Source organism: Podarcis muralis, chromosome Z, assembly GCF_964188315.1.
Source record: "Podarcis muralis chromosome Z, rPodMur119.hap1.1, whole genome shotgun sequence".
In the NCBI taxonomy this organism is placed as follows: domain Eukaryota; kingdom Metazoa; phylum Chordata; class Lepidosauria; order Squamata; family Lacertidae; genus Podarcis; species Podarcis muralis.
In genome coordinates, this window is record NC_135673.1 from 31,370,841 (window position 1) to 31,397,717 (window position 26,877).

At 43.1% G+C, this 26,877-nt stretch overlaps 1 protein-coding gene across 1 annotated transcript in view; it reads right to left on the bottom strand.

The window, feature by feature from the left end:
* Positions 1-26,877, bottom strand: part of LOC114588759 (putative G-protein coupled receptor 34) — a 90,441-nt gene that overhangs the window by 10,738 nt on the left and 52,826 nt on the right. The window lies entirely within an intron of this gene.

Consider the following 26,877-nt stretch of genomic DNA (forward strand, 5'->3'; position numbering starts at 1 on the left):
CGCCTTGGAAAAATGTCGTTTAATATCAACAGTTCCCTCCGTTTTGCGACCAGGGCTAAGCAGAGCCCTAAAAAGTTGCATCTGCAATCGTTAGAGAGGCGTGTAACGCCTATATCTGTCTGGCTATCATGGTCCAGGAACTGCTTGTACTGAGTGTATAGACAGTTATCATCTGTTCCCATTCGGGCATTGGAGTCTCCACCGATGAATCTCTCTTCCATGCCTGGAGAGATTCCCAGCAGTGTCCGCCTTCTTTTCAAGTCCTGAAACCTGGTCACCGTAGTCCCAATGCCCTTCAGGAACTCAATAGCGGGCAGGTGGCACTTCCCCATTTCTATGTGTCTCACACTGAGACTGGCAATATCCTCCGAGAGCTTGATGATATTTATTTTCTTTTTCTTCTTCATCTCCTTCTCCAGATACTCCAGCTCGGTCAGCCAAAAGTGCTGCAGCTCCTCCAGGAAGTTGCGCATCTGCTCAAAAGCGCCCATGATCTTGTTCTTCTCCTCCTCTAGCTCTGCCAGATATGCCTGGCTCTTTCTTCTTCAGCCAGTTTCAATTCCATAATCACTCGTCTCTCTTGCACCAGAAACTGGACTATTTGCTTCAACCACTGTGAAGCCTGGTCCAGATTAATCAGTTCATGTTCGCTGTGCTCTTTTGACCTCTTGCAGACAATGCAGATGGGGGCCGCGCAAGCCCTGCAGAAAAGGTGCAAGGGTTCCCCATGTCCCTCGCAACCGGCTCTCCCCACCTGATGGGTTAACTTCTTCTTTCCCCCCAATTTTTTAAAAATTAATTTTCAACATTTATCACAAATGTAACATGTAACACACACACACAAAATATACATATATATAAAGAATATATATAAAGAAAAAACACACAAAAATAATAGACTTATTACTAGTGGCATACAAAAACAATCTAACATCTTTTTTGGGCAATTCCAACCCTGTAATTCCAAGTAGAAAGGATTCTGGTTTCTTAACAAATGTATTTTTCAACATTTTTTTCAATTCATTATAAATCTTTTCCCAGAAGTCCTTCACCTAAGGACACGTCCACCCCATATGGTAAAAAGTGCCTTCATTTTTTTTGCATTTCCAACATAAATTATCATTCGTGTGATAAATCTTTGCTAATTTTACCGGCGTTAAGTACCATCTATACATCATTTTCATGATATTTTCTTTTAATACGGTACAAGCAGTAAACTTAACCCCTTTCTTCCACAACCTTTCCCAATCTTCAAACATTATATTGTGTCTCTTGCCCAATCTATCATCACTGATTTAACTTGTTCATCCTTTGTATGCCACTCCAACAACAAGTTATACATTTTGGATAGGTTTTTAACATTTGTATCTGACAATTCTGTTTCCAGTTTGGATTTTTCCATTGCAGAACCATTTTTCTTATCAAGCTTATACAATTCATTGATCTGATAATATTGTAGCCAACCATCTAATTTGTCTTTAATTTGGTCAAATGATCTTAATTTAAATCCTTCAGTATCTTCCAACAATAAGTCCTCATATTTCAACCATTTAGACTCCATATTTAACTTTTTCTGCTTCCATTGGTGAAAGCCACCTGGGTGTTTTCCTTTCTAGGAGATCTTTATATCTTATCCAAACATTATATAAAGATTTTCTAATTACATGATTTTTAAAACCTTTATGAGCCTTTATCTTGTCGTACCATAAATATGCATGCCAACCAAATACATTATCAAATCCTTCCAGGTCTAATACATCAACATTATCTAATTGAATCCATTCCTTAATCCAGCAGAAAGCTGCAGCTTCAAAATATATCTTCAAGTCTGACAGGGAAAATCCCCCTCTTTCTTTTGAGTCTGTTAGTATTTTATATTTAATTCTGGGTTTTTCCCCTTGCCAGATAAATTTAGACAATGCTTTCTGCCACTCTTTAAAACATTTTACGTTATCAATAATTGGAATAGCTTAGAATAAAAACAACATCTTTGGCAATACATTCATCTTAACCACCGATTTTCGGCCCATCAATGATAATTTTAAATTTGACCAAACCTCAAGATCTCTCTTAATTTCATTCCATATTTTTTCATAATTATCCTTATAGAAGTTCAATTTTTTCACCGATATGTTCACACCCAAATATTTCACTTTTTTCACAAAAACAAGGCCTGTCTTTTCCTGAAGGACTTTTTTCCTCCTCATTATCTAGATTTCCCCCCAAAACTTTGGTTTTGCTCTTATCTAACTTAAATCCTGCTACATGCCCGAACTCCTGAATCAACTCCAGTGCTTTCACTGCACTGCAGTCTGGATCTTGTAAAGTTAACACCAGATCATCAGCAAAGGCTTTTAACTTATATTGTTTGGATTCTACTATTATACCTTTAACCTCTTCCTCTTTCCTTAACATGTTTAGCAAAACTTCCAGAACCGAAATAAAAAGCAGAGGGGAAAGTGGGCACCCTTGCCTGGTTCCTTTTTCAATTCTAATTTCTTCTGAAACCACATTATTAACTATAATTTTTGTTCAAAGTAGATCGCATTAATACCATTTAAAAAATCTTGTCCAACCCCAATACTTTCTAAATTCTTTTTCATAAAATTCCAAGATACATTATCAAAGGCCTTCTCTGCATCAATAAACATTAATATCGCTTTATAATTTTTTTTAACCTCCAACTTTTCCAACACATCAATTATATTTCTAATATTATCCTTCATATGTCTTCCAGGCAGAAATCCTGCCTGATCCTTGTGAATATAATCTATTAGTACCTTCTTCAACCTATTGGCCAAAATATTAGCAAAATTTTTATAATCCACATTGAGTAATGAGATCGGTCTATAATTTTTTACATTGGATCTATCTTGATCTGGTTTTGGTATCAGAGTTGTAAAAGCTTCTTTCTAGGTTTCAGGTGCTTTGTCCCCTCTTAATATCTTGTTGCATACATCAACCAATGGCTGAGTAAGCCACTCTTTCATAGTCTTATAGTACTTTGCAGACAAACCATCTGGTCCTGGGGTTTTGCCAAGCTGCATCTGGCTAATCGCCTTGTCTGCCTCTTGTCTTGTGATCAATCCATTAAGTAGGATCTTTTTATTTTCGGGAATTTTTTGTAGTCCATTTACTTTAATAAATTGCTCCATTTTGTCCTTATCTTCTTTTCCGTTTTTATACAGCTGAAAGCATCTTCTTGTCTCTGCAGGGTTCTCCACAGATTTTCCCTCTGATACAATATTAGTGATGGTACTTTGTTTCTGCCTCTTTTTTAACTGCCAAGCAAGCAGTTTTCCACATTTATTTGCAGATTCAAAATTTCTCTTTCATCATTTTTATTTTCCATTCTATTTCCTGATTTATAATTTGAGAATATTGGATCTGTAGTGCTTTCATTTCCTTTTGGATCTGTTGATTCTTCAGATTAGATATTAAGTTCTCTTTGTCTTTTAGTTGAGACAGAATATTGTATTTTTTCTCATTCTGTATTTTTTTCTTAATCGAAATTTTGTTGTATGAGGAATCCTCTCATTACTGCTTTACTTGCATCCCAAACGACTCTTGTTCCCACCTCTGAATTCATATTTGTCTCAAAATAATCCTTTAGAGTATTTGAGCTGTATTGACCAGTCCAGCACAGTGGGAGGCAGGGGGATACCCTTGTCTAGGGAGCTCTCGTTCTGAACTCTCTTGCTCGCTTCTTTTTTGGGGAAATTTTGCTTTGCTTTGCCTCCTTCATGGTTCTGTAGAGCTATGAGGCAAGGTTAGCGTGATTCCCAGGTCCTTACAGTTCTTCCTGGTAAGGACCATAATAGATATAGGGCATGGAGTAATTGAGTATCGGCAGTTCACTGATGACCCTCTGCTCCGGGGGAGTTTAACCTTGCCTTGGCTAATGCCAGAGTCCAGGTGCTAACACTTAAAGATACTCACTAGCGAAGGCAGGAATTTACGGTAGTTGCCACTGAAGTTTACTGATATCTCTGACAGACGATAAGATAATAGCTAATGCCAGATAAAAAATATTGAGCCAAACTTGCTTTCAGTTCCTCAGGTAATCAGCTGGTTCTAGTTTCTAATTGCAACAGAGGACTCGGCGTCTTTGCATAGAGAGTGTTTTAGTCTCGTTTGCTAATAAGCCCCTTTGCAATATTTATTACTGGAAGCAGGTTGTTGAGCCTCTCTCAAAATGAAGTTGTGAGCCTTCTGAGGCTATAGAAACTCATTAAAAGTGCCTCTCATTCGGGGGGAGGGCTGGAAGAGAGCTCAGCTTTCCCTTTCCTTCAACTTCCTGCAGCCTCACGATGGAGGTTGTTAGTCCCTTAAAATAGCAGGGTAGAACATAAAATGCAGCTTTGAGAAGAACTCTAATAAAGCATTGAAAGGTAGAATGGGGAGGCAGATAAACTGGTGCCAAGTAATAGATTAGGAGCTTAAATCTTGCCTTCAATTAGAGAGTAGCCAGAATCACCTTGTCTCCTCCATCTTGACCGGAACTGGAAGTCCGGCATTCAGAAACCTATTTCCCCCCCGTCAAAAAAAAATCGGCAATTAAGGCCACATGGGCAGATTTAGAGGTCTTCCCAGAGCCTCTCGAATCTACCTACCCTACTGCTCCAATTGTTGCTAAACTGGGCAACAATTTTTTACTTTTTGAATGTTGTCTAGATTTCTACAACTGATTTAGGGTATTTTTGCACTGCTGAATCAGGAAATGCCATCCGTTTCTCTCCATCAGGTCAGGTTTACTGTAAACTGAATGGTGGGCATTGATAAAGGTAAGTACATGTAAATTGCATGTTGCTTCACCATTTTTCAAACTTCAGGGCTTGAACTTCCATTTCTTGGAACTCCTGGAATGCTCAGCGGCAGGGAGGTCTCTCTTCAGAGTCCAACAGTAGTCAGCCATCATGTCTGCGTTCCAGCGACCCTGATACCTGGTCTCCATCTCTTTCATGTCCTGATGGAATCTTTCTCCCTGCTCGTCACTCATTGAACCCAGTTTCTCAGGAAACCGGTCCATATGTGGAAATAGGTAGTGCATCTTGACGCTCATGTTGCAGCCCAGGTTTCTGAAAGCAGTCAGCATGTTGTTGACAAGTTCTGCGCCGTTTCTGGCCTTATTGTTGCCAAGAAAGTTCTTCACTACCAGAAGAACTTCCACTACCACGCTTCCAGTTCCACTTCGTTCATTGAGTTTCCGAACTCTGGATCTCTGATGAGCTGACGGATCTGAGGACCGTCAAAGATGCCAGCTTTCAACTTCTTCATGGTCAATCCTGGAAAAGCCTGGCACAAGTAAGTGAAGCAGTCACCATCCTTGTCCAGAGCCTTGGTGAACTGCTTGATTAAGCCGAGCTTGATGTGCAGAGGTGGGAAGAGTATTCTGTCTCTGTCCACCAGAGGGTCGTTGATGATGTTCCTTTCTTTGCAAGGCACCAATTCCTCCCGCACATGCCAGTCCTTCTTCGTGTAATGCTGAGCACGGTCCCTACTATCCCACATGCACAGAAAACATGGGTACTTGCTGAAGCCAGACTGTTGTCCCAACAAAAAGTTCACCATCTTCAGGTCAACACATAGTTCATAGTTCTCCTTCAGTGTACTCAAGTGAGCCAGGGGTATAGAGGCAAAGTGGTTGCCGTTGTGTAGCAGAACACATTTCAGTGATCGCTTGCTGCTATCTCCAGCAGTCTCCAATCTTTGGGTTCATACTGTGGCACTCCAAGCTTGAGCAGAAGCTGTGCAATATCTGCACAGTACACCAAGTCCTTCTCTTCCGAGAAAAAACGGAGGTGCTCTTGATGCCTGTTGCGGAAGAAGCTTATGCGAGCACTGTCAGAGAGGAGGTTTTTTCCCTTCAATCTGGATGCCAACAGTTCGGCAGAGTCCTTTGACAAGCTGAGGTCGTGAACTAGATCATCCAACTCCTTTTGGGAAAATGGATGTGGAGCATCATCTTCAAGATCCACTTCTTCTTCTTCTTCATGTCCTTCAACACTGGAGGCATCTTCGTCACTAATGTCCAGAAGTTCTCTGAAGATAGGCACTGGAATTTCATCACAATGAGCTACAGGACGACGTGCTGATTGAAGATCAGGATACATCATGGGGCGGCTGCCCCATTAACTTAGTTTTGATGCCCCAACTTTATGCTTTGCCGCACCAATTTATGGAAGATTTCGAGGTTTTATGACTTCAAACTGATCCCTTTTTGACATAATCACCCAGAACTATCAGACCTGAATACTTCTTGTCATTAAAATAATCATTTCCAAGCAAAACAATTATTCAACATGGCATTTTACCCCCACCAACTTCTAAACTGCTCCACACAAACGTACATGTGAACAAAAATGTAAAAAAGACATGTGGCCATAGCTCAAAAACTTGACCTGATTGAGCAAAACCAATGTGATTTTTGGATTCAGCGCATCAGATTCGTCCAAAATCAACTGAAAAAACGCAGACAACAAATTTGTTGTTGATTATAATTTACACTCAGAAAAATTCATTTCTGAAGGATACCATGCAGAAATTCAAAGGGCTACCAATGCAGGCACTGAACAAAGTGAATGTCATTCTGGAGCCAGGAACAGAACACCCTTTTCTTGTTATAACCTGAAGAGTTTGAGAAGAAGAAGAAAGGCAGGACGCGCTGTACAACCCTGGGAGATTCGACAGCATGCTCTATGTGCTGGGCCATGCAAAATTCACCTCAGGAATATATTGGTGGGAGGTGGTGGTGGAAGAGGAGAAGTAGGAAAAGGTATGGGCCACCCGGGCCGTAGGGGTTGCAAAAGAGTCTGTGAGGCGCAAAAGCGTTGTCAGCATGCTTCTTTCTGAGGGGATCTGGGCCATTGGGAAGGCAAAAGATGAGTCAGCCTTATCTGATCCCTTCTGGGCTTCAATCCACCCTGAGCGACCCCTTTGAGCTTGAGTTATGAGCCCAGGAAGATCCGGGTGTCCCTAGACTATGATGAGGGTCGTGTGGAATTCTATGATGCCCACACCAATGGTTTGATCTTCAATTTCCAAAAAGTCTCATTCTCTGGGGAGAAGGTCCAGCCCTTTTCCCATGCTTGGTGGGGAGTTGGTCTGAAGTGTTGAGTCCTGGGGACGATCCTCACCGCTCCCAGCTCTTCCACCCCCACCCCAGATTGAGAGGAGGTGGCATCCTAGCATTTTCTCCGCAGTGTTATGAGTTTGTGGGTGCCAGACATCCTAAATTTCTGGATCCAGTAAATGTTAGAATTTAATCTGCGGGTGGTGTGTTAGAACTGGATGCCAGACAGTAGGTTTAGCAAGCATTAAAATACAAGCCAGGCCAGCTTCCCCATGTTGGGAAAGTGCCTGGGAGACGAGCCATGGCTCCCACACCATTATTTTGTACAACTTTATTTTCTACCTTTATTCTGTGCAACTGAAAAACTTGTTAATAATAAAAGAACTACATGGTGGAAGGAAGAAAAGAAGGAAGGAAGGAGCCATTAAGAAAAGTCAAGGAGAATGGGATTCTGGACTAGATAGCTGTTGGGTGGGGCCCTTCCTGCAGTTCTGAGTTAGTTCAGAAAACAAAGCAGAGTTTGAAAGGAGAGTCTTTACAACTGGTGACCTAGGGGGAAGAAGTTGCAGTCTAGTAAAAGCGGCAAGCTGGGGAGAGGGTCAGAGCACAATGGTTGATGTTATTTGGAATCCTAAACTGCAGCTATGGAAGAGTTTGTTTTTTGAAAAATTAAAAACCCTTTTAAAAAAAAGAGGAAGAGGGGGGACAACCAGGTGTACAATGGAAATTGAATAATATTGTATAAAAAGGATAATATAAGAGCATTTAGTTAGAAGACTTTGAGGTAAAATAATGTAAGCAGAATTAGTAAATACTTAAAGAACCAGAAGGGGAAGTTGAGGGGAGTCTTTGGGTGGGGGGAGAACTGGATTTTATTTCATCCTTTTCTTTTCTTATGTTTAAGATGATTATGCTGATTTTAACATTGTATAACTGTAAAACCCAATTTAAAAAAATTTGAAGAGGAAGAGGAGGAATACTACCGGCTCAACTTTATGATCAGTCAAAATATTTGCTACTGCAAAGGTAGCATTTCTGTTTTTAAAATATATACATGGGGCTTTTTTGCAAAGAGAAGCATTTTCTGCGTGCACACAATAGAGAATCAACCAGGCTGGCAAGCAAGGGGCAGTATCGATCTCTCTCTCTCGAGGTTGCTTGCTTGCTTCTCCCACCTTAAGGAAGGACATCTTGCCCTTCTGCAAATCCCTGCTGGTTTCTCCTCCTTCATGGCCATGAACAGAATCAGTCCCATCAGATCAGTCAGGAGCTGCTAAAAAGCAAGCTGTGTGCTGCCTCTCTGATCAGAGCCTCACCATCACCCAGGGAACGAGCAACAGAACAAAGCCCCTTGGCCAGTGACTCCTGCTGCAAAAGCCTTCAATAAAATGTGATGAGTCTTGCCAAAACAAAAAACAAAAAAACAAGAGCCCAGCCCAGGAGGAGCCCAAGAACCTCCTTTACAACATGGATGACTGCTACTCCAAGCTGCGCGAGCAGGTGCCGAAGAACCCGCAAGGCACCAAAGTCAGTCAAGTGGAAATCTTGCAGCACTTCATCGAATATATCTTTGACCTGCAGATCGTGCTAGAGGAACAGGCGAAGAAGGGGCAACATCTGCCCTCAGCCGAGACTTCCCTACTCTCTTTAAAAGCTGCAGAGCGGGCATCCGAACTGTGAAAGCGCACACTTCCAACATTGCAACAGCTTGTGACAAATGTGGACTGATCTGTCGTTTGCTCAGAAGAAAGGGCAACAAAAAATACCTTTGCAGATATGCAGATTGTATGTATATTTTGGATTATAGTTTTTTAAACATCATTTTCTTGGGGGGAAGGGGACTTTCAAGAACATGAAAACTGATGTGAAGTAGCTGAAAAGCCAGCTTCTTCCCGCTGCTCTCATTGACCGTGTTCAGTGTGATGAGTGTGGTTGCTTGCATCCCCTAGTCCACCTGTCAGTGATCATCTATTTTAGAATATACAAGGGATTGCAAGAAAGAGGTGCGGAATTGGAATATGAGCCACCTGCGCATCTCACCAGTCAGCAAGAGCCTTCATATTCTGTATATTCTGTATATTTTGTAATTCTCTAAATAAAGTACACCAAGCAGTCAAAAAAGAAGAAGAAGAAGAAGAAGAAGAAGAAGAAGAAGAAGAAGAAGAAGAAGAAGAAGAAGAAGAAGAAGAAGAAGAAGAAGATATATACGAGGGAGTTATCCAAGCAATCCAGAAATCTGACAAAGGCCACCAATTTAGGGCTTACTTGGATAAAGACGTTGCTGTGTGTAGCGGAGCTTGTCCAAAAATACACCCTTATGCTGCTTGGCCCCTTCAACAGCACAGTTTAGGAGTTCAACTGCCTCTTCCCAAAACCTTATTAGAGGGGGAGGAGAGAAGGGGCTTCTGTAAAGCTTTGAAATCCATATATATTTGACAGGCTGGCTCCAATACTTCCAACTGAATGGAAGACAAGAAAAAAAGGGTTTGCTGGAGAAATATCAAAACTAATTCACACCCTGCCATCAAAGAACTTTTGTCTCACTTAAAGTGCTTTGGTTACAGGTCAAGTTTTATATCTTATCAAAGAATTCACACATTGCTGCTGCCATTGCCAGTTTTGGGGGAGGCCACTCCCTCCTGCAGGCCAATTCCATTGGGCCTAAGGGGTGGGGCCCACGCTCACCACCACAGCTTTAAAAGGCAAGGCCTCAGGACACTGATGCTGTTGCTACTGCTGCAGCAAATGTCGAAAATGATTTTACATGTTTTAAAGTGTTTTAAAAGCATTTTTACATTGTTGCACTGTGAACGGTGGTTTTTATTTATATATTTTTATTTTATTTTATTTTTGTTTGGGGTGGGATAAATGTTGAGCTGAGGTGGGGATTAGTTTTATTTTAGTACAATTGTTTTTGGCTTTGTTTTTTACTTTTACTATTTTGTTAGGCTATTGTATAGTTTGTATTTTGCTTTTTAAGGGAAAAGGGTCAGGGCTGCCTGGGAGTGGGCCTCAGCCAACAGAATGGCTGGGGCAGGTTCCACAGGGGCAGAAGCACCAGGACACCCGATCTCAGTGATCACGGGCAGGAGGAGGAGCTACACTAAGACCAGACCATGTCATTACTGAGAAGGTAGGTTTAGTCGTTGTCTGAGGACTATCCCTGCCTCCGGGTCTGGTCTTGACCAGAAGGATATTGGAATCAGCAAGGGAAACCCACATGACCTGAAAGTGTTGCTGTGCAATGCCAGGTCAATGATGAATAAGACCACTGCCATCCACCTGATTGTGGATGGAGGACTTGACCTGGCATGTGTAACAGAGACTTGGTTGGATGAAGCAGATGGGCCTGTCTTAGCTGCTGCTTGTCCACCAGGTTTCTCTTACGCACAGCAACCCAGGTCATGTGGGTGGGGGGTGGGGGGTGGGGTTGCAGTGATTTTTAGGAAGTCATTAGTTTGCACCAGGGGTCCTATTGGGAAGACCCAGTTCTCTGAGTGCATGTTCTGGAAGTTGGGCAATAGGGGCAGTAAAGGATTCCTTTTGGTGTACCGACCTCCCCACTGCACCAAGGATTCCCTGTTCGAGCTGCTTCAGGTCGTGGCAGATGTTCTCCTGGAGACACCTAGCTTGGTTGTCCTAGGGGATTTTAACATCCATGCCGACACGACCTTACAAGGGGCCGCTTGGGACTTCGTGGAAAGCATGGCCTCCATGCAGCTATCCCTGATTAAGTTTGGCCCAACTCCTAGCCGCGGACATGCCTTAGACCTGGTGTTGACCTCTATGGATGTTGGTGATCTGACATTAAGTAAAAGTGAAACAAAAGAAGTGCGATGGTCAGATCACTTCCGGGTGCAACTGGACTTCTCCGTGACCCTTCCCCTCTGCAGGGAGGTGGGACCGATTCGGATGGTCTGCCCCTGCCACTTAATGGATCCAAATGGTTTCCAGAGTGTGGTAGGGGGTGTTTTATCCCATGTTGATGGACTTTCAGCTGATTCCCTAGTTGGAATACGGAATTAACCAGGGCTATTGACTGTCTGGTTCCAAAGCGACCTCTCTGATTGCATGGAGCCCGGACAGCCCCGTGGTTTTCCCTGGAGCTGAGGGTGATGAAACAATTGCTGAGATGGCTAGAGCACCGGTGGCGGAAAACTCACTCTGAATCGGACCGGACACAGGTTAGAGCTTAACATTGAGCCTACGAAGGGGCAACGGCGAAGAGAACTTTCTACAGCGCCTCTATTGCATCTGCAGAAAACAGCAGCAGGAGACTCTTTCAGGTGGTTCGCAATCTATCGGAACCACCTTTGTCATCAGGGCCAGGTAGGGACCCCAAGATCGCCTTCACCATGATGAACTGGAGTGAAGAAGAGAACAGCACATCTTCCTGTGCCAAAATGAACCCTTAGCAATTTAGAATATTTGTTAGGAAAGCAGCAGCAGAGATAACCTCCCCTCCTCCCCTTATCTTGACTTATTTGCTTCCATTTTAAGGGGGGAAGAGAAGCATGCATGTGTGAAAGCAATGTTGTCCAATGAAATTTGATACTGTGTCACACCAGGCCCACAGATTTTTGAAGAAAAATTCAATGGTCCATACCGGGCTATTAGCCCATGTGTAGTTCAGATTCTGCGGTTTGATTGCACCCAAATGGCAGAACATTCAGAGTGCTCCTTGCAAGCATGTCTTAAACTTTAATACCATGGGGCTCCAACCATTTGTGCCATATGACCAAGTAAGGCATCTTTCCAACTGCAGCAGCCCCATTTCCTTTGTAAAAGATGGAAAAAACACAGTTCCATGAAACAACAAGTAATGTCGTGTGAAAGCAACATTGGAAAAAATAACAGAAGCCCTAACAGAATAATCAGCAACACCAAACCAATAATCACCACATCTAAATACAGCCTATGGCGCAAAACCATTAATAGCCCCTTGCTATTTGCAGAATCTACTGATCCCAGCAGAGCTAAATCTCTGCTGAGGACTTGTTGCCTCAGTTGGTCGGAATCACGGACTGCAGGTACAAGGCAGGGCACACTGGGCAGACCTCTTGGCCACCCAGGGCTTCAGCCCCCTCAGTATTTCTAGACAGGGTACTCAGTTCCCCCAATATTGGGGGGCCCGGCATCCCCCACTGCTGGGCTCTTGCTATGGGGCCGCAAATGACTGTCACCAGCAGCTGCGGGAAGCCCAGGGCCCTGTTAGCAGCGAGGGACATGCGACAAATATGAATGGCCACGCCTGGCAGGTGAGGCGAAGATGGAGGAGAGGGAAGGGAAAACATTGGATTTTATCTTTTTGCATACTGCAGGGCATCATAACAGGTTTCCAAACAAATAAACAATTTTTAACCAAGAGGAAGGAACCAGAATGATTGGCAATTAGAGCAAAATCTTTTGTTTTATCATCACATCTTAAGCCAGCCTATGGTGCACACACATAAATTTGGTGCAGGGCACAAGTAGCCAAGTGGGACGTATAGCAGATGTGGATGAATACATTTAGGTCACATCGAAGAATTTGACCACATAGTGCCAAGGAAATGGGACTGGCTAAATGGAGGAGAAAGTGGAATGTTAATACCCGCCCCCATTCGGGACAAACTGGTGGAGGCGATAGCAATGGGGCAGCTACAAGAATTCTTGGGGAAAAGGAGTTTGCAGAACAATTAAGGAAACAGTTCAATGTAAAATATTTAGGACCAGGAAACAACTATCTTGGTCTAGAGAACTAGTGATGGAGGTTTTTTTGTTGAGTGAAAGAAAGACAATAATTGAGTTGCTTGAATGAAACAACAAGCACAACTGGTTATAAAGTTGGGAATTGTTAGAGGCCACTCAAATCAGAGAATAATTAGAGAGTGGGATGGAGTGAAGGAATACATGAAAAAATATGGTAACGACAAAAGCACAGGACAGGGCAGCCATCTCTCTCTCTTTCTCCACATGCACCGAAGAAGCCACATTTGCTTAGCCAAAGATGCCCTCTTGGCTTCCAGCCAAGACAAAAGGACTGTCTTCTTATGGAATAGTTTCCAAATAGATGTTACTTTTCTAAGCTAAGTCTGCCTTCTGGGATCTGATTGTAAACAGAATGTGTGAGTAAACCTTTTTATACTTTTATAGAAGACTGTGTCGTGTCTTATCTTTTATGAGGGAAAAAGAGGGAAATACAACAGTTATTATAGAGGCTTTAGTGAGCCTGAGCAAACACATCTGCTGCAAGTTTTAAAAAAGGGGAATGCTACTCTGCTAAATTGTGCAACTTGTTAACACAAGTTGGAAAAGGATAATATATCCTCTCTTGCATTCCTGCACATTCCCAAAAAATAGCTACTGGAAGCTAAAACCCCTTGGTGCATTTTGCTCATCGAAGCTTTTGCTGTTAAGAAGGAAAATATGAATGGAAATTGGGAAACATATAAAATGTTATTAGGGACTTGCATCCAAGATGGCGATGGAGATAGCAGCATAGTTAGGTTTGCCTGCCTTCAATTAAGATTTTAAGTAGTTTTTTTTTAAGCCTTCCTGGACTCTAATTTTAGTTTTAATGATTTATTGGCTGCCTTATCACCTCACCACTGCCCCTGTTTTTCTTAGCTAATGCTTTATTGTTTTACTGGCGACGTTGATAAACTGCTGGTTCTCTAAATGCCTCGCTGAAGACAGGGACAAAAGGCTGGAGGGAACCCCACTTCATTTTTATCTGTAACATCTGGTACCTCTGCCCATTCCACTTGTTAGCGGGGACAAGGCAGGTCATTTTTAGGAAAGGAAAAGAACCATTTTGCTGGGCTCTGGGAATCTGTAGCCTTGTTAGATTTTACCGACGGAGAACGCCGAGAAACAAGGAGCGGCTGAAACTGAAGGCAAGTTCTGCTTCATTTTATCCCCTGGCACAAGCCCTATTACCTTGCTGCAGTAAACCATTCTGATTTATTAGTCATTTATAACTTCTTTGAGGGTGACGAGGGTACTGGAGACAGCCTCGGTATTTCTGCTCGCAAATATAAGGGGGAAGGCACCACAGGACAGAAGCGTTAAAAGCCCCAGAGCTGAGAACTAAAGACGGAAAAGGGAGCAGAAACCCTAGAGGCCCACCGAGATAAGGGACAAGCATGAAACCTTGCTTGTAAAACAACCCTCCCCACCTTTCGAAGGTGGGAAACTGGAAGATAAACATAATCCGTCTTGTGATTGAGCCAAGTGAACCCAAAAAAACCAGGACTAAGAGATTCCAGCAAACTGCTCCCAATTACCCTTTTCCACGCTCAACATGGTCCTTACAAGAAAGAACTATATGGTCCTGGGAATTGCACCAATATCACCTCAGGGGGAGTGGGCGACCCGAAGGAAGCAAAGTAAAATCACCAATTACTTCCCCCATAAAGAAGGGAATAAGAATCTACAGCACGAGAGCACTCCAAAAGAAATTGCCCCTACTGTGCTGGATTGCTCAATACAACACAAAGACTTACAAGCTGAGCATGAAAGACCAAATTATTCCATGAGCTGGGTGCAAGAACTGGACCTAGCTGAGAATGCCTTGATGACCAATTCCCCCAACCCCAATGACCTCGAGCACCAAAAATCAACTCAGAATCTCAGGGAAAACCAGCAAGACCCTCAGCCCACAGCGAATGCCAACAGTATAGAAGAGAGGGGTGACCAGTTACACGATCAAATAGATCAGATACGCACAGACCTCTACAATATAAAAAACTTCCTAGCAGTAACAAATGGCCTACTCCTGAAGCTTGTGGAGAATTTCAAACAAACAAAAAGAGCCACAGATCAGTCCCCGGACTCAGATGCTAGAATCCACATACCACCCAAAAAGAACTCATGCAAAAGAAAACCGGAACCCAAGACGAGGAAAACTAAAAACATTAAAAAATTTAAGCCGTCTGGAAAAACCCAACACATCAGTAAAAAAACAGTGGCAGAAACTCTTCAACTTATTATCATCACCTCCTATATCCACAAAAAAAATCAAAGCTCAAGGCACCAAAGAGATCGACAAGGGAGACTTGCCAAAGACCAAACCCCTCCCCATATGTGAAAATAATTTTCCAAGTACATTCAAAGAAATAAGCCCCCCCCCCCCATGGCTGTTCTCCCCCTGTGTTCGCCCAGCCTGACAAAAGCAACCAAACTACAGCTGGATGCTCCTGTCTTGAATCCACCTTGGACCCCTGTAGCAACTGCAAACAGAAGTAAGTCGGGGATCTCCAATATAGACGGGAACCCATGGGAACTCCAGGCCCCCAGTAGAAAGAAAGAATGGATCCTGGTCCTAAGCCCGGAAAAGATGGTATTCACGAACTATCCAAAACCACTGGGTCCTCGCACAGGGAAAGACTGCGTGAGGCACCTGCTGACTATTATAAACAACATTCTACCTGGGGCAGTTAAAGCAACCGACATAGACAGTATAGACTACCTATATCAAGATGGACATTCAGTCCGTGCCCTAATCACTTTCACAGATCATAATCTGGTCAACTTCATCTTTAGAACAAGAAATCTATTTTTAAAGAAAGGAATAGATTTATTAAGAATCTTTGAAAACAGAGCCCTGCTAACCTCCCTACTGGCGGCCAAGGGGGAAGGGAGACCAGGAACAGAGGAACAAAACGATAGAGTGCACATGCAACAAAACCAGCAAAACCAGAGCCTAGTGCACCAGCAGGAAAACATAGCCCCTATTGAGACTCAACTTCATTTGAACGATAGAGAGGACTCTTTCTACATAGAAGAACATGCCCTAATAAATCGGTTCTGGTCACTGCAGATGCCAGCCCAAAAGGAAATCTTGTTTAGACTGGACACCCTGAGAAGCAGATTGACCAAAAAGGAGGCCCATGTTGAGACTACGGAAGGCTCACACACACGGCCTATATCCCCTAAGTGCCTAGTGGACAAGAGGACGGTGGGAGGCGCCTTTAAATGTGTAGATTCGGAAGACCAATCGCAGCCCCCGCTGGTGTATGGTAAGGCAAAACTAAAACAGATTGTCACATCTCCGAGTACCTGGTTCAACTATCTAAAACTCTCCCCAAATGAAATAGCTACTCCCCCAAGTCCAAACCACCCCCTTAAGTCCCCAAGAGCTATGGATAATCATTCCCTTATGCAGCAGATGCCTATTGACAAACTTAATGGGAGTGTTTTTTTAGATGTAAAGGGGTCACTGGACACCGTGGACCCAACAAATCTACACCATGGAGGGACAGAGAATTAAAGCTGCTGTCCTGGAACATTGCAGGATGGCGCGCTAAGAAAAACAATCAACAACTTGCAATGTTTCTTAAGTGATTCAATATCATCCTCCTGCAGGAGACCTGGCACAGCGACCCCATTCTGTTCAATGGGTATTCTTGTCACTCCCTATTTGCTACTCCATCTGTGAGGGGAGGTAGGCCTAGTGGAGGTTTAGCTAGCCTTATCTCCACAGAGCTTGAACATTCCTTAAAAGCCCTCCCAAACTGCAGTTCACTAGCCACGGCAGTCCTACTCAAATTTAAGAGAGATGCACTGGTAGTGGTCAATGTCTATCTGCCCCCCTGCCAAAAAAAATCTATAGTGAAAGCTAACTGGGCGGAGTTAGAGGCATTCCTAGAGTCCATAGAATCTTCCCACCCTTCTACACCAATTATAATCGGGGGGGATTTCAACGCCTGTATGGGAATTGAGGATAACAATCTTTACAGCCAATATAATCAGATTCAGGACCCTGAAAGTCCAACCGAAGCAGGCGTTTCACGACTTTCTAAAGATAATAAATGCAACTACTCGGGGCTATGTCTAGCCCAGGTCGCAAAAAGAAGGGAGCTGATGATATTAAACGGTAGTAAGGAAGAGAATCGCCCAGGGGAGTATACCCATTTTTCAAAGATGGGAGGAAGTGTGATAGACTATATTCTGATATCAAGATTCGCCTATAACTCTGTTGAAGTTTCAAGTGGGACATAACACCGAAAGCAACCACCTCCCACTAATTTTAGCGCTCAATGGTCCATCGTTTAACAAACACACGGCTAACCTTTACTACACCCCCATCGTTAATCTGGGATCACTGGCCCCCAGAAGAATTAAATGGACCCCCATGCTCAATACAGAGCTAACTTATCTCCTCCATTCGGAAGACGTGAAGACCATCTACTCAGCCATTGTATCAGCTGACACCAGGGAAAAGGCCATGGACTTGTTCAACAAGTTATTAGCAAGACTAAAGACCTTCCTAACAACTGAGATACTTAATTCTGTTACAAAGTTACAAAGCAGGCAAAGGATCAAGAGAGATGGTTTGATTTGGAGTGTAGACAAGCAAGGAAACGTTTGAGATCAACCTATCAGAATTACAGAAACACCGGAGCACCCTCGCTATTTATGGCTTACATCTATTTAAGACGAAACTACAATTATTAAAGGTAAAAAAACAAAAAGCTGAGAGATTGGCCTGGTGTAATTTAGTGAAGGCCTCGAATGAGGCGTACCATTATGGGCCTCCTGGGCCAGAAGCGGATTGGTCCCACATGTACTGTAGAACCCCAGGAGTGGATGAAATATTTTCAAACCCTCTTCTATGACGACAAAGCCCAGCACAATGATCCAAGTGCCTACTCCGAGAATTTACCATATTGGCCCCCTGTCTCCATAGAGGAGGTGGGGAAACTAATTGCCCAACTGAAAAACAACAAAGCCCCGGGCATAGACCACATTCCAGCAGAGCTCATGAAGAACAATATCAGTTGGTGGGCTCCTTTAATGGCATCAATATTTACATACATCGATTCAACAGGCATAATCCCTGGTTGCTGGACAGAGGCAGTAATCATCCCAATCTATAAAAAGGGTCCTATGGCAGATCCAGCGAGCTATAGACCCATTAGCCTCCTTACTATCCCTAGCAAATTGTATGCCAAACACCTCCACTTCAAACTAATTGACTGGATGGAAACTGAGGCAGTTCTGGCAGAGGAGCAAGCCGGCTTCAGGCAGGGCAGAACAACAATAGACCACTGCTTCGTATTAGCACACCTCATTGACAAATACGTCAATAAAACACGTGGGATTCTATACGCAGCATTTATTGACCTGAAGGCGGCCTTTGACATGATCTCACGAGTCAAACTTTGGGCTAAACTCAATGCTACCAACATTGACAAAAGATTACTATTCTTGATAAAAAGCCTATATAAAGACTCCAAGTTATATGTAAGAACCTCAGTAAATGGGCAACTAATTGGCCCTGTACCAGTCACCAAAGGAGTCAAGCAGGGCTGTATTTTAGCCCCGGCCTTATTCAACTTATATATAAATGACATGGTCAAATACCTAACATCCCCGGAGTTTCATGCCCCCAAACTGGCCGAAAAATCAATTTCAGCGCTCCTCTATGCGGACGACGCGGTTCTCTTATCACGAACTAAAGTAGGCCTCAAAAGGCTACTAAGAGAATTTTCAGCCTACTGCAGGAGAGATCAACTGGTGGTTAATCACCCAAAAACCAAAGTCATGGTCTTTGCTAGGAGACACAGACAGCACAGATGGGAGATGGACAATCAGCCAATAGAACAGGTCAAAATTTTCAAATACCTCGGAGTAGTTTTCCAGTCAACAGGGGCCTGGGAGGCCCATCATAAATATGCTAGGGAAAAAGCATCTCAAAGCGCCAAAATACTGTCTCGCTTTTACTTTACGAAGGGGGGCAGACATATTCCAGCAGCTCTGTAGGTCTTTCAAGCAAAACCCTTGGCGCAATTACTCTACGGGGCCCAAATCTGGACAGGAAATCATTGCCGCACACTTGAAACGGTCCAGTCTAAATTCTTAAGACAGATTCTAGCCGTTCCACCATGCGCACCAAATGCAGCCCTACGGCTGGAGACTGGCCTCCTCTCCGTCGAAACCCGAACCTGGTTAAGAACATTCAACTATTGGCTTCGCTTAAATTTAAACCCATCCGGACTACTACCTCTAGTAGCACAAGATGCTCATAGAAGTAGGTGGTCCAAAGTAGTGCATCAAAAACTACTTACATGTGGCCTCCAAGCACAGCATCTCCTGAAAATGGGTCTCCCCAAGGCAAAAACCATTATTGACCAGCGCATGAAGGATACTGAACAGCAGAATAATCTGGCCTATATTAAGAAATTTAGTGCTTGGTACGCTTATCTGCCCCGCTCCCACTTTGATTCTTGGGCAACTTATTTGTCTACCTTAACCATTCCAAAACTCAGGTGGGCCTTTACACTGGCCAGACTAAATATGTTACCCTCAGCTGTTCTTGAAGGTAGATATCTAAAAATTTCATTCGAGAACTGGCTCTGCCCCTGTGGAGCTGGATACGTGGAGACTGTGTCACACGTTCTCTTGTGTTGCTCCCTATATAAAGATCTCAGGGATGAGACCATCACGCCGCTCCTGCCATCTCGGGTCGCTCTTGTGAAGCCAAATTGTTCTCACTCCTAGCCGACCAGAACAGCTCGACAACAGAGAAGGTTGCCAAATTTATCGAGAGAGTAATGAGACTGAGAGCTCTTGTCTGAATGACATCAGTGTCGTCACCTGGATTCCTCGCCTAGGATCTTATTATTATTATCATTATGTTTTATTATTATTTTATTACCTCTGCCAAGTTTTAAGTACTGAGATTATTAATTTATCTGCATCTGGTTATTATTATCTTTCTCCCTGTCCTGACCATCCCTCCGAGGTTATATTTATATGTGTTTGTCCTTTGATGCTATGGCCTGTCGGCTATGCAAATAAAGTCAATTGATTGATTGAAATGTTATTAGAGGGGGAAATAATATATTGAGATGAAAAGACTTTGAAATCCATAAATATTTGACAGACTGGCTCCAATACTCCCAACTGAATGAAAAACAAGACAAAATGGGGTTTCCTGAAGAAATATCAAAATGACTGGGAAAGGCTGTGGAGGGAAGACATAAGCATGTTATAAGGGGGTGGTGAAGAAGGAGGGAAGAGAAGGAAGCGCTGTCCTGTTCTCAGATTGGGGACAGCCTCCCACCTCCTTCTCCCCAACCTGTGGAAGGACCAGACTCAAATTCCTCACCTCTTGACCCCTCAGCAAACGTCCAAGCTACAACCCCAGGGTGAAGTGCAAACCTCAACCCCACAAGTCATGTGCCCTTAACTAAGTTATACAGTCAGAGGCTGCTGTCTAAAGAAGTATCTCCCATTTCTAGGAAGACCACTTCAACTTCATCTAGCGCTCGGTCGCTTTCTTCACTGTCTTCGCAGTGCTCCTGGGTAAGCTCTACGGGCTCACTGACATCCCTGAGGTCCATAGACTATGCTGCTAACCACAGGGCAGACTATTTCCGCAAGCTGAACAAGGAGAGGGAATCCCACTACTCTGTCATCCGGTCCAAGCTGAATCACATGGTTTCCATTCTGCCTAGGAGGGGGAATGTGACAGAAAACTACATAGGCTGCCGCCCAGTGAGGTGCAACTTAAAGCCTAGGCAGCGGATCAGCAAGAGCCTCATAAACCTCAGAGACTTTGCACTGTATTCATCATATGACTGCTTCTGAGAAATGGGATCGTGAGAGCTGGCACACATTACTGCCATACAGGGGGTGCTGCTGGCTTGGTGGTGGTGGTGTTTTTAACTTGGCTGCCCAGCCATCTTGGTGATACTTCAAGCCTTTCTCAGGCTTTGCCGTGCCATGGAGAAGAATGGTTTGGAATGCCAACCAATATGCACATTATACCTTGCGGCACAAAGGTAGCTATCGCATGGAAACACCTTCACGTTGCTCTTTGTGGCTTACATTTTGTGTGCGCCACTTGTAAGTGCTCCAGGCTTCACACTTGGTCAATTCCGTAGTGCCCTTACAAATGTTGCTTTTTTGGTCTAAGAAATCATGGGCTAACTTGGTTTCATCAAGGGACAATAATATTAGCCGTTTAGAAAGTGCAAACAGAAAGTGTTTGCAACTGTGATTGTAGTAATCATCTTTCTAAAATATAAACATTGCAAGTGTCAGTATGCACATCAGCTATATATAATAAATAAATCATCACCAACATCTTTATACCCCACCCTCTGGGGGGCTTACAGCATATCTAAAAACATCCAGCATTAAAAATCTCCTAATACACGGCTCAGGAGATCGAGAGGGAGAAGGAAGAGAAGGCAGGAAGGGTAACCATGTCAGACCACTAACTCCTCGAAATACAAATTTCTTCCGGTTAGATTGCCCATAGACTCCACCCCTTGGTCCAACACGGTTACCTCTTCCATGCTTAGCTAATCTGTTCCTCCTTCCCTCTCTGAGGAAAAACCCTGTACCTTTTCCCTGTACAAATGTTCAACTTTAACATATAAAATACACACTAATATAAGCAACATCAAAATACCAAAAAACAATATAATCATAGGGTGCCAAGCCAAATTTAAAATGTTGGTCATGGTAGGGCTCTATCCTGAAAAGATGTCCCACCAAAGGTGTGTGGTTCGATCCTGAATATCCTGAGTGACTCTTCTTAGCTTGGCGTGTTTTACTACGGCAATATTAGTACTTTGCAGTATGACGACACATGCCAAGTTTTTCCGCAATCTTCATGTACTTTCTCATTCCTTTTCTCCAAGCAGACTGAATCCCTCGCAAACACCCCATCGGATACCTACAGCCACACAACTCAAACCCTGCCAGCACTGAACTTTTCAGTTACTTCAACCACTCCACATTTGCTGAGGGTGCATTTGCATTCCTCTCAGCCTGGAATGCCTCCTTCAGGAGGTACAATGACACCATTTGCAGCCACTGGAATCAGCCAGCAAGTGATCCACAAGAGCCAGATTCTGGATTGAAGAATCCCAAGCACATTTATCTGGATTTTTCATTCTCTCTGCAAGAGGAGAGAAGTGAAAGGCAGTGCTACATCTGGTGCAGTCATTAGGGAGGTGCAATCACTAGGGATGCAGTCATTAGGGATTAATTCAGGGATTAATTAACAAAAAGAGGAGGGGATCCTAACAGCCAGAAAGGGTGCTCTGCTTGGAAAGCGCAAACCTCAACCCCCCAAGCCATGTGTTGTTAACTAAGTTTTATAGTCAGTGGAAATATTTGCTACTACAATGGTACTATTTTTCTAATATAGAATTATAGGGTTTTACACAGTTTTTTGGGCTTTTCTACACCAAGATTGATTTATTCCTCCTTTATTATATTTATTCCTCTCACCATAACAGGTTTCCAAACAAATAAACAACTTTTAACCAAGAGGAAGCAACCAGAATGATTGGAAACTCTAACTAGAGCAAACTAGAGCAAAATCCTCAGTTTTTTAAACCACATCTTAAGCCAGCCTATGGGACCAAACAATTAATTAGGCACAGGGCACAGGCAGCCAAGTGGGACATACGATAGATGTAGATGAACACATCTAGGTCACATGGAGAAACTTGACCACACAGTGCCAAGGAAATGGGACTGGCCAGTGAGGCAAAGATGGAGGAGAAATTGGAATGTTACCCCCCCCCAAAAAAATTGGGGGCAAACTGGTAGAGACGATAGCAGTGGGGAAGCTACAAGAACTATTGGAAAACACAGATAATTAAATGCATTCCCATCTGGGTTGAATCCTGGCCATGGGGGCTCAATTCCCCCAATATTGAGGGGGCCAACATCCCCCGTTGGGTTGTTGTTATGGGGAAGCAAATGACAGCCACTATCAGCTGCAAGACACACACCATCTGTAGTTGAGCAGGATATGCGACAGATGTGGAAGGCCTGAGAATATATTATGATGCAGCATGCTTTAGTTGGATCAGAGACTGGATTAAGTTAGAAAATAATGACATTTTAGACTTGGAGGGATGGAACAACAGATACGGTTGGCATGCCTATCTTATTTACAGCAAAGTGGCGGTACATAAAGAATTTCTAAGTCATGTAATTGGAAATTAACTATCTAAGGTCTGGGTGAGACATAGAAGGTTGTTAGAACCAAAAACCCCATGGTGGGTCTCACCATTAGAAGTAATATCAGTTAAAAAGAAAAATATGATTGGAAGAATGGCGACATACCAGGCGCTCCTTAAAGAGGAACAGGGCCAATTAAAACTAAGACCATACAAAGAGGTGACCCAATACTGCACCACATGGTTGCAATATCACCAAATTGCCCAAATATTCAATCAGGATAAAGCAATAGGATTTGAAAAAGAAAAATCAAAATTACAAAAAGTATTATTACAAAACTCAAAAAAGAATATATCCAAAATGTTTAATTTATTATTAGAATGGGACTTAAAGGATGAAGAAGTAAAAGAAGTAATGACTAAATGGGCATGCAATATAGGATACTTAATTCGGCTGGACCAATGGGAGAAATTATGGAAATGGGATATTAAATTTACAGCATGTTATACAATCAGAGAAAATTTCATAAAAATGGTGTACCAATGGTACTTAACTCTAGTAAAATTGGCTAAAATTTACAAATTAAAATCAAATACCTGCTGGAGATGCAAAAAAGAAATAGGAACAATGTTTCATATGTGGGGGGAATGCTGACCTATTAAAGAATTCTGGAATGAAATTTAGGAAGAAATCAGAAAGATGTTTAAAATATCTTTCAATAAAAAAATTGGATGCATTCCTTTTAGGTTTAATCACAAACAATATTCCCAACAATCAAAGGAAAGTATTCCTTTATGCAACGACAGCTGCCAGGATACTTATAGCAAAAAACTGGAAAGGGATAGAAATTCCATCAATGAAAGAATGGCAAATCAAATTTTGTGAATATATAAATCTGGCAAGACTCACAGCATTCATAAGGGGACAATCGGACCAGAAATTATTAAAAGAATGGGGATCTGCTAAAGAGTATATGAAAAAACACTGTTCTGGAGTAAGCATATCGGTATGTAATGAATGATGCTTTACAGGGTTAAAGAAAAAGAAAAATGGTGTAAAAAAGTACAGAGATGGAAGTAATCTACATTAGATACAACAATACAGTAAGAGTGAAAATTTTGAGGTCTTAGAACAAAGTAAGAAAGTCAATATGTGTATATGTATGTATTGATTAGATTATAATGATGATATATCTGCGATTCCTCGGTCTATGGGTTGATGCCGGCCAGACCTCGACGCCTGCACAGCATCGCTGCCTGCCTTGGTTGCAAAGTTGCCTTGCTCCCTCCCTCAGAAAACGCCATAGAGTTTCGAGGCTCCCGTTTTCACCCCGTCGGATCTGGACTTCCGTGCAGGGTCCTTTGGGAAACCAGAGAAGGGAGGTGCGCTTGCACTTTCTTGGTGGGGAGAAAAGCGACCTCTCCGTGCAGGCGTCAGATGATGGGGCAGAGTTTGCAAGTCGGTGGAGCGACGTTCAAACGCAGGGCTTTCAGCCAGGGTTTCATCCGAGCGGAATCCATGCCGCCATAAAGCTAGGCCAAGCTCACTGAGCCTTTGAGCCTGAAAAATACTGCAGAACTACAGTTCCCATCATCCCTGGCAGCAGAGGCTGATAATAGTTGTAGTTCAGCAACACCTGGTGCGCCAAAGGTTCCTCGTCCCTGAGCCAGATAAACTTCGGTACTTCGGGTCTAGCGATTTAGGCCCTTCCGGGATGCACTGCCCGGCCTCCATGAGGCCCTGGATTCGAACTCGAGACCTGAAAATGCCCTTATATGCAGGCTGGAAAGCGCAAGGCATTTTGGGAAGCACACCAGCTGACAAACAGCTGGAAGTTTTGCCTGCTCAGCTGGGATAATCTTCCTCCTGACCCCCATCTTAAAATTTCCTGAGTTCTCGGGGACTAATAAGGGAACTGTAATTCCCGTGCCCCCCTCAAATTCCTGTTATCTGGGGAGATTATATATTTATGATCTCCCTTCCCTCCTCCCTTTGTAATTATATTTTAAACGAAGAAGAAATATATTTTAAACGAAAGCAAGTAGATTTATTTATTTTTGGTTGAAAAGAATAACGTGCAAATTAACGGGAAGCTGCGTGTCGGTTGAGTGTTCAGGGTTTGTTTGGTCTGTTTGCAATGCGGATTAGAATCGCAGTGCGGGCTTTAAGGGGGGAAATGTTGGTTTTGGTTGGAGGCGCGACGTATTTTTTCCTTTACGGCCGAGAAATCTGCACCCACCTGGCGATTTCCATGCGCCGACAGGAGGCTGACTGAGTCCAAAGTCCTAATCCATCCATCTTATGTTTATTACGAGAAACAGTGAGCACAAATGCCTTCATTGCATTTTCTTTCTACGGATCTTCTTTGCATTCTTGTCGGTCAACCCTGCAGATCTTAAAAGAGTTTTGTGGACTGTTCCGTCGGCTCGGAAAACAGGAGCTAGTGAAAGCTAAAACTATTTAATTAAAACTTTTTAGTTTATTAAAACTAAACAAAAAAGCAACAACCCCAAAACCTGAGGTTGCATTCCTAAAGCCTCTTATTACCCGGGAGCAAACCCCATTGAATTAAATAGGATTTCTCCTCCTGCATAGCTGTGGCAATGTTAGCACTAGTAACATTGAACTGGCCGGCGTTTTTAAAAGTAGGGTTATGCGACCTCAGGCTGCTTCTGAGAAAACTTGGGAAGTTCTTCAACTGAGATATCTTCCTCCTCTGAGACACACACAAAGCCCCATGGCTGTCGTTTTTCTCCCTTGAAAAGCACAGGGTGCTGAAGGTGGAAGTTGTGGAGAGCGCCAATCTTTCAAAATTCCTTTCTCATCTCTATGGGGCTTTTTCGAGGCTTGGATAATCCAACTAGGTCTTTTCTAAAGCTCCGTTGGGAATGGAAGAGTTGGGTGTGCATGCACTTTTTATTTCTGTCTTGGCAGGCACGGGAGAGACATGGCCAGAGGGTCTGGCCACCCGCTCAACAGCCGAAAATTTGCCAAAACAGCTGGCAAACCCTGCCATATGACTTTTGCAAATGGTGGATTATGCAATGTATTTATTTGACGTGTTCCCTTCTCCTGGTCTTAAAAAACCCATGCATTGTGGTGGGGATGGGGTGAATGATTTGAGAAATTGCCAATATTCCGCGCACCCTTTTCTCCTGTTGTTTTTAAGAATCACTGAAGCTTGTGTGTGTGTGTGTGTGTGTGTGTGTGTGTGTGTGTGTGTGTTTTGGGTGTGCCGCTTGGAAAAAAATAAAAAATGATGATATGGTTATATTTGTAGATGTATGCTTTTTTGTCTTGTTTTTTACATTGTTTTTCTTTTCTTTTTTGTATGTTTTGTTTTTCTTTCTTGTTTGTACAGTATTATTTTGGATTTAATGTTTGTAATTTTTGTTATGATTTTGCATTGAAAATAAAATAATATTAGAAAAATAAAAAAAGAATTATTGGAAAACACAGATAATAAAATGCATTCCCATTTGGGTTGAATCCTGGTCATGGGGGTTCAATCCGTCCAATATTGAGGGGGCCAACATCCCCCGTTGGGTTACTGTTATGGGGATGCAAATGACAGCCACCATCAGCTGCAAGAGACACACGCCATAGGTAGCCGAGCGGGACATGTGACAGATGTGGAAGGACACATCTTGGTCACATCGAGAGATATAACTTCACAGAGAAGTGGGACTGGCAAGGGAAATGGCCCGCTAGTCGTAGATGAGGAAGAGGAATGGGAAGTTCAGATGTGTAGTTCAGATTCTGCAGTTAGATTGCACCCAAATGGCAGAACCTTCAGAGTGCTCCTTGCAGGCTTGTCTTAAACTTTAATACCATGGGGCTCCAACCATTTGTGCCATATGACCAAGTAAGGCATCTTTCCAACTGCAGCA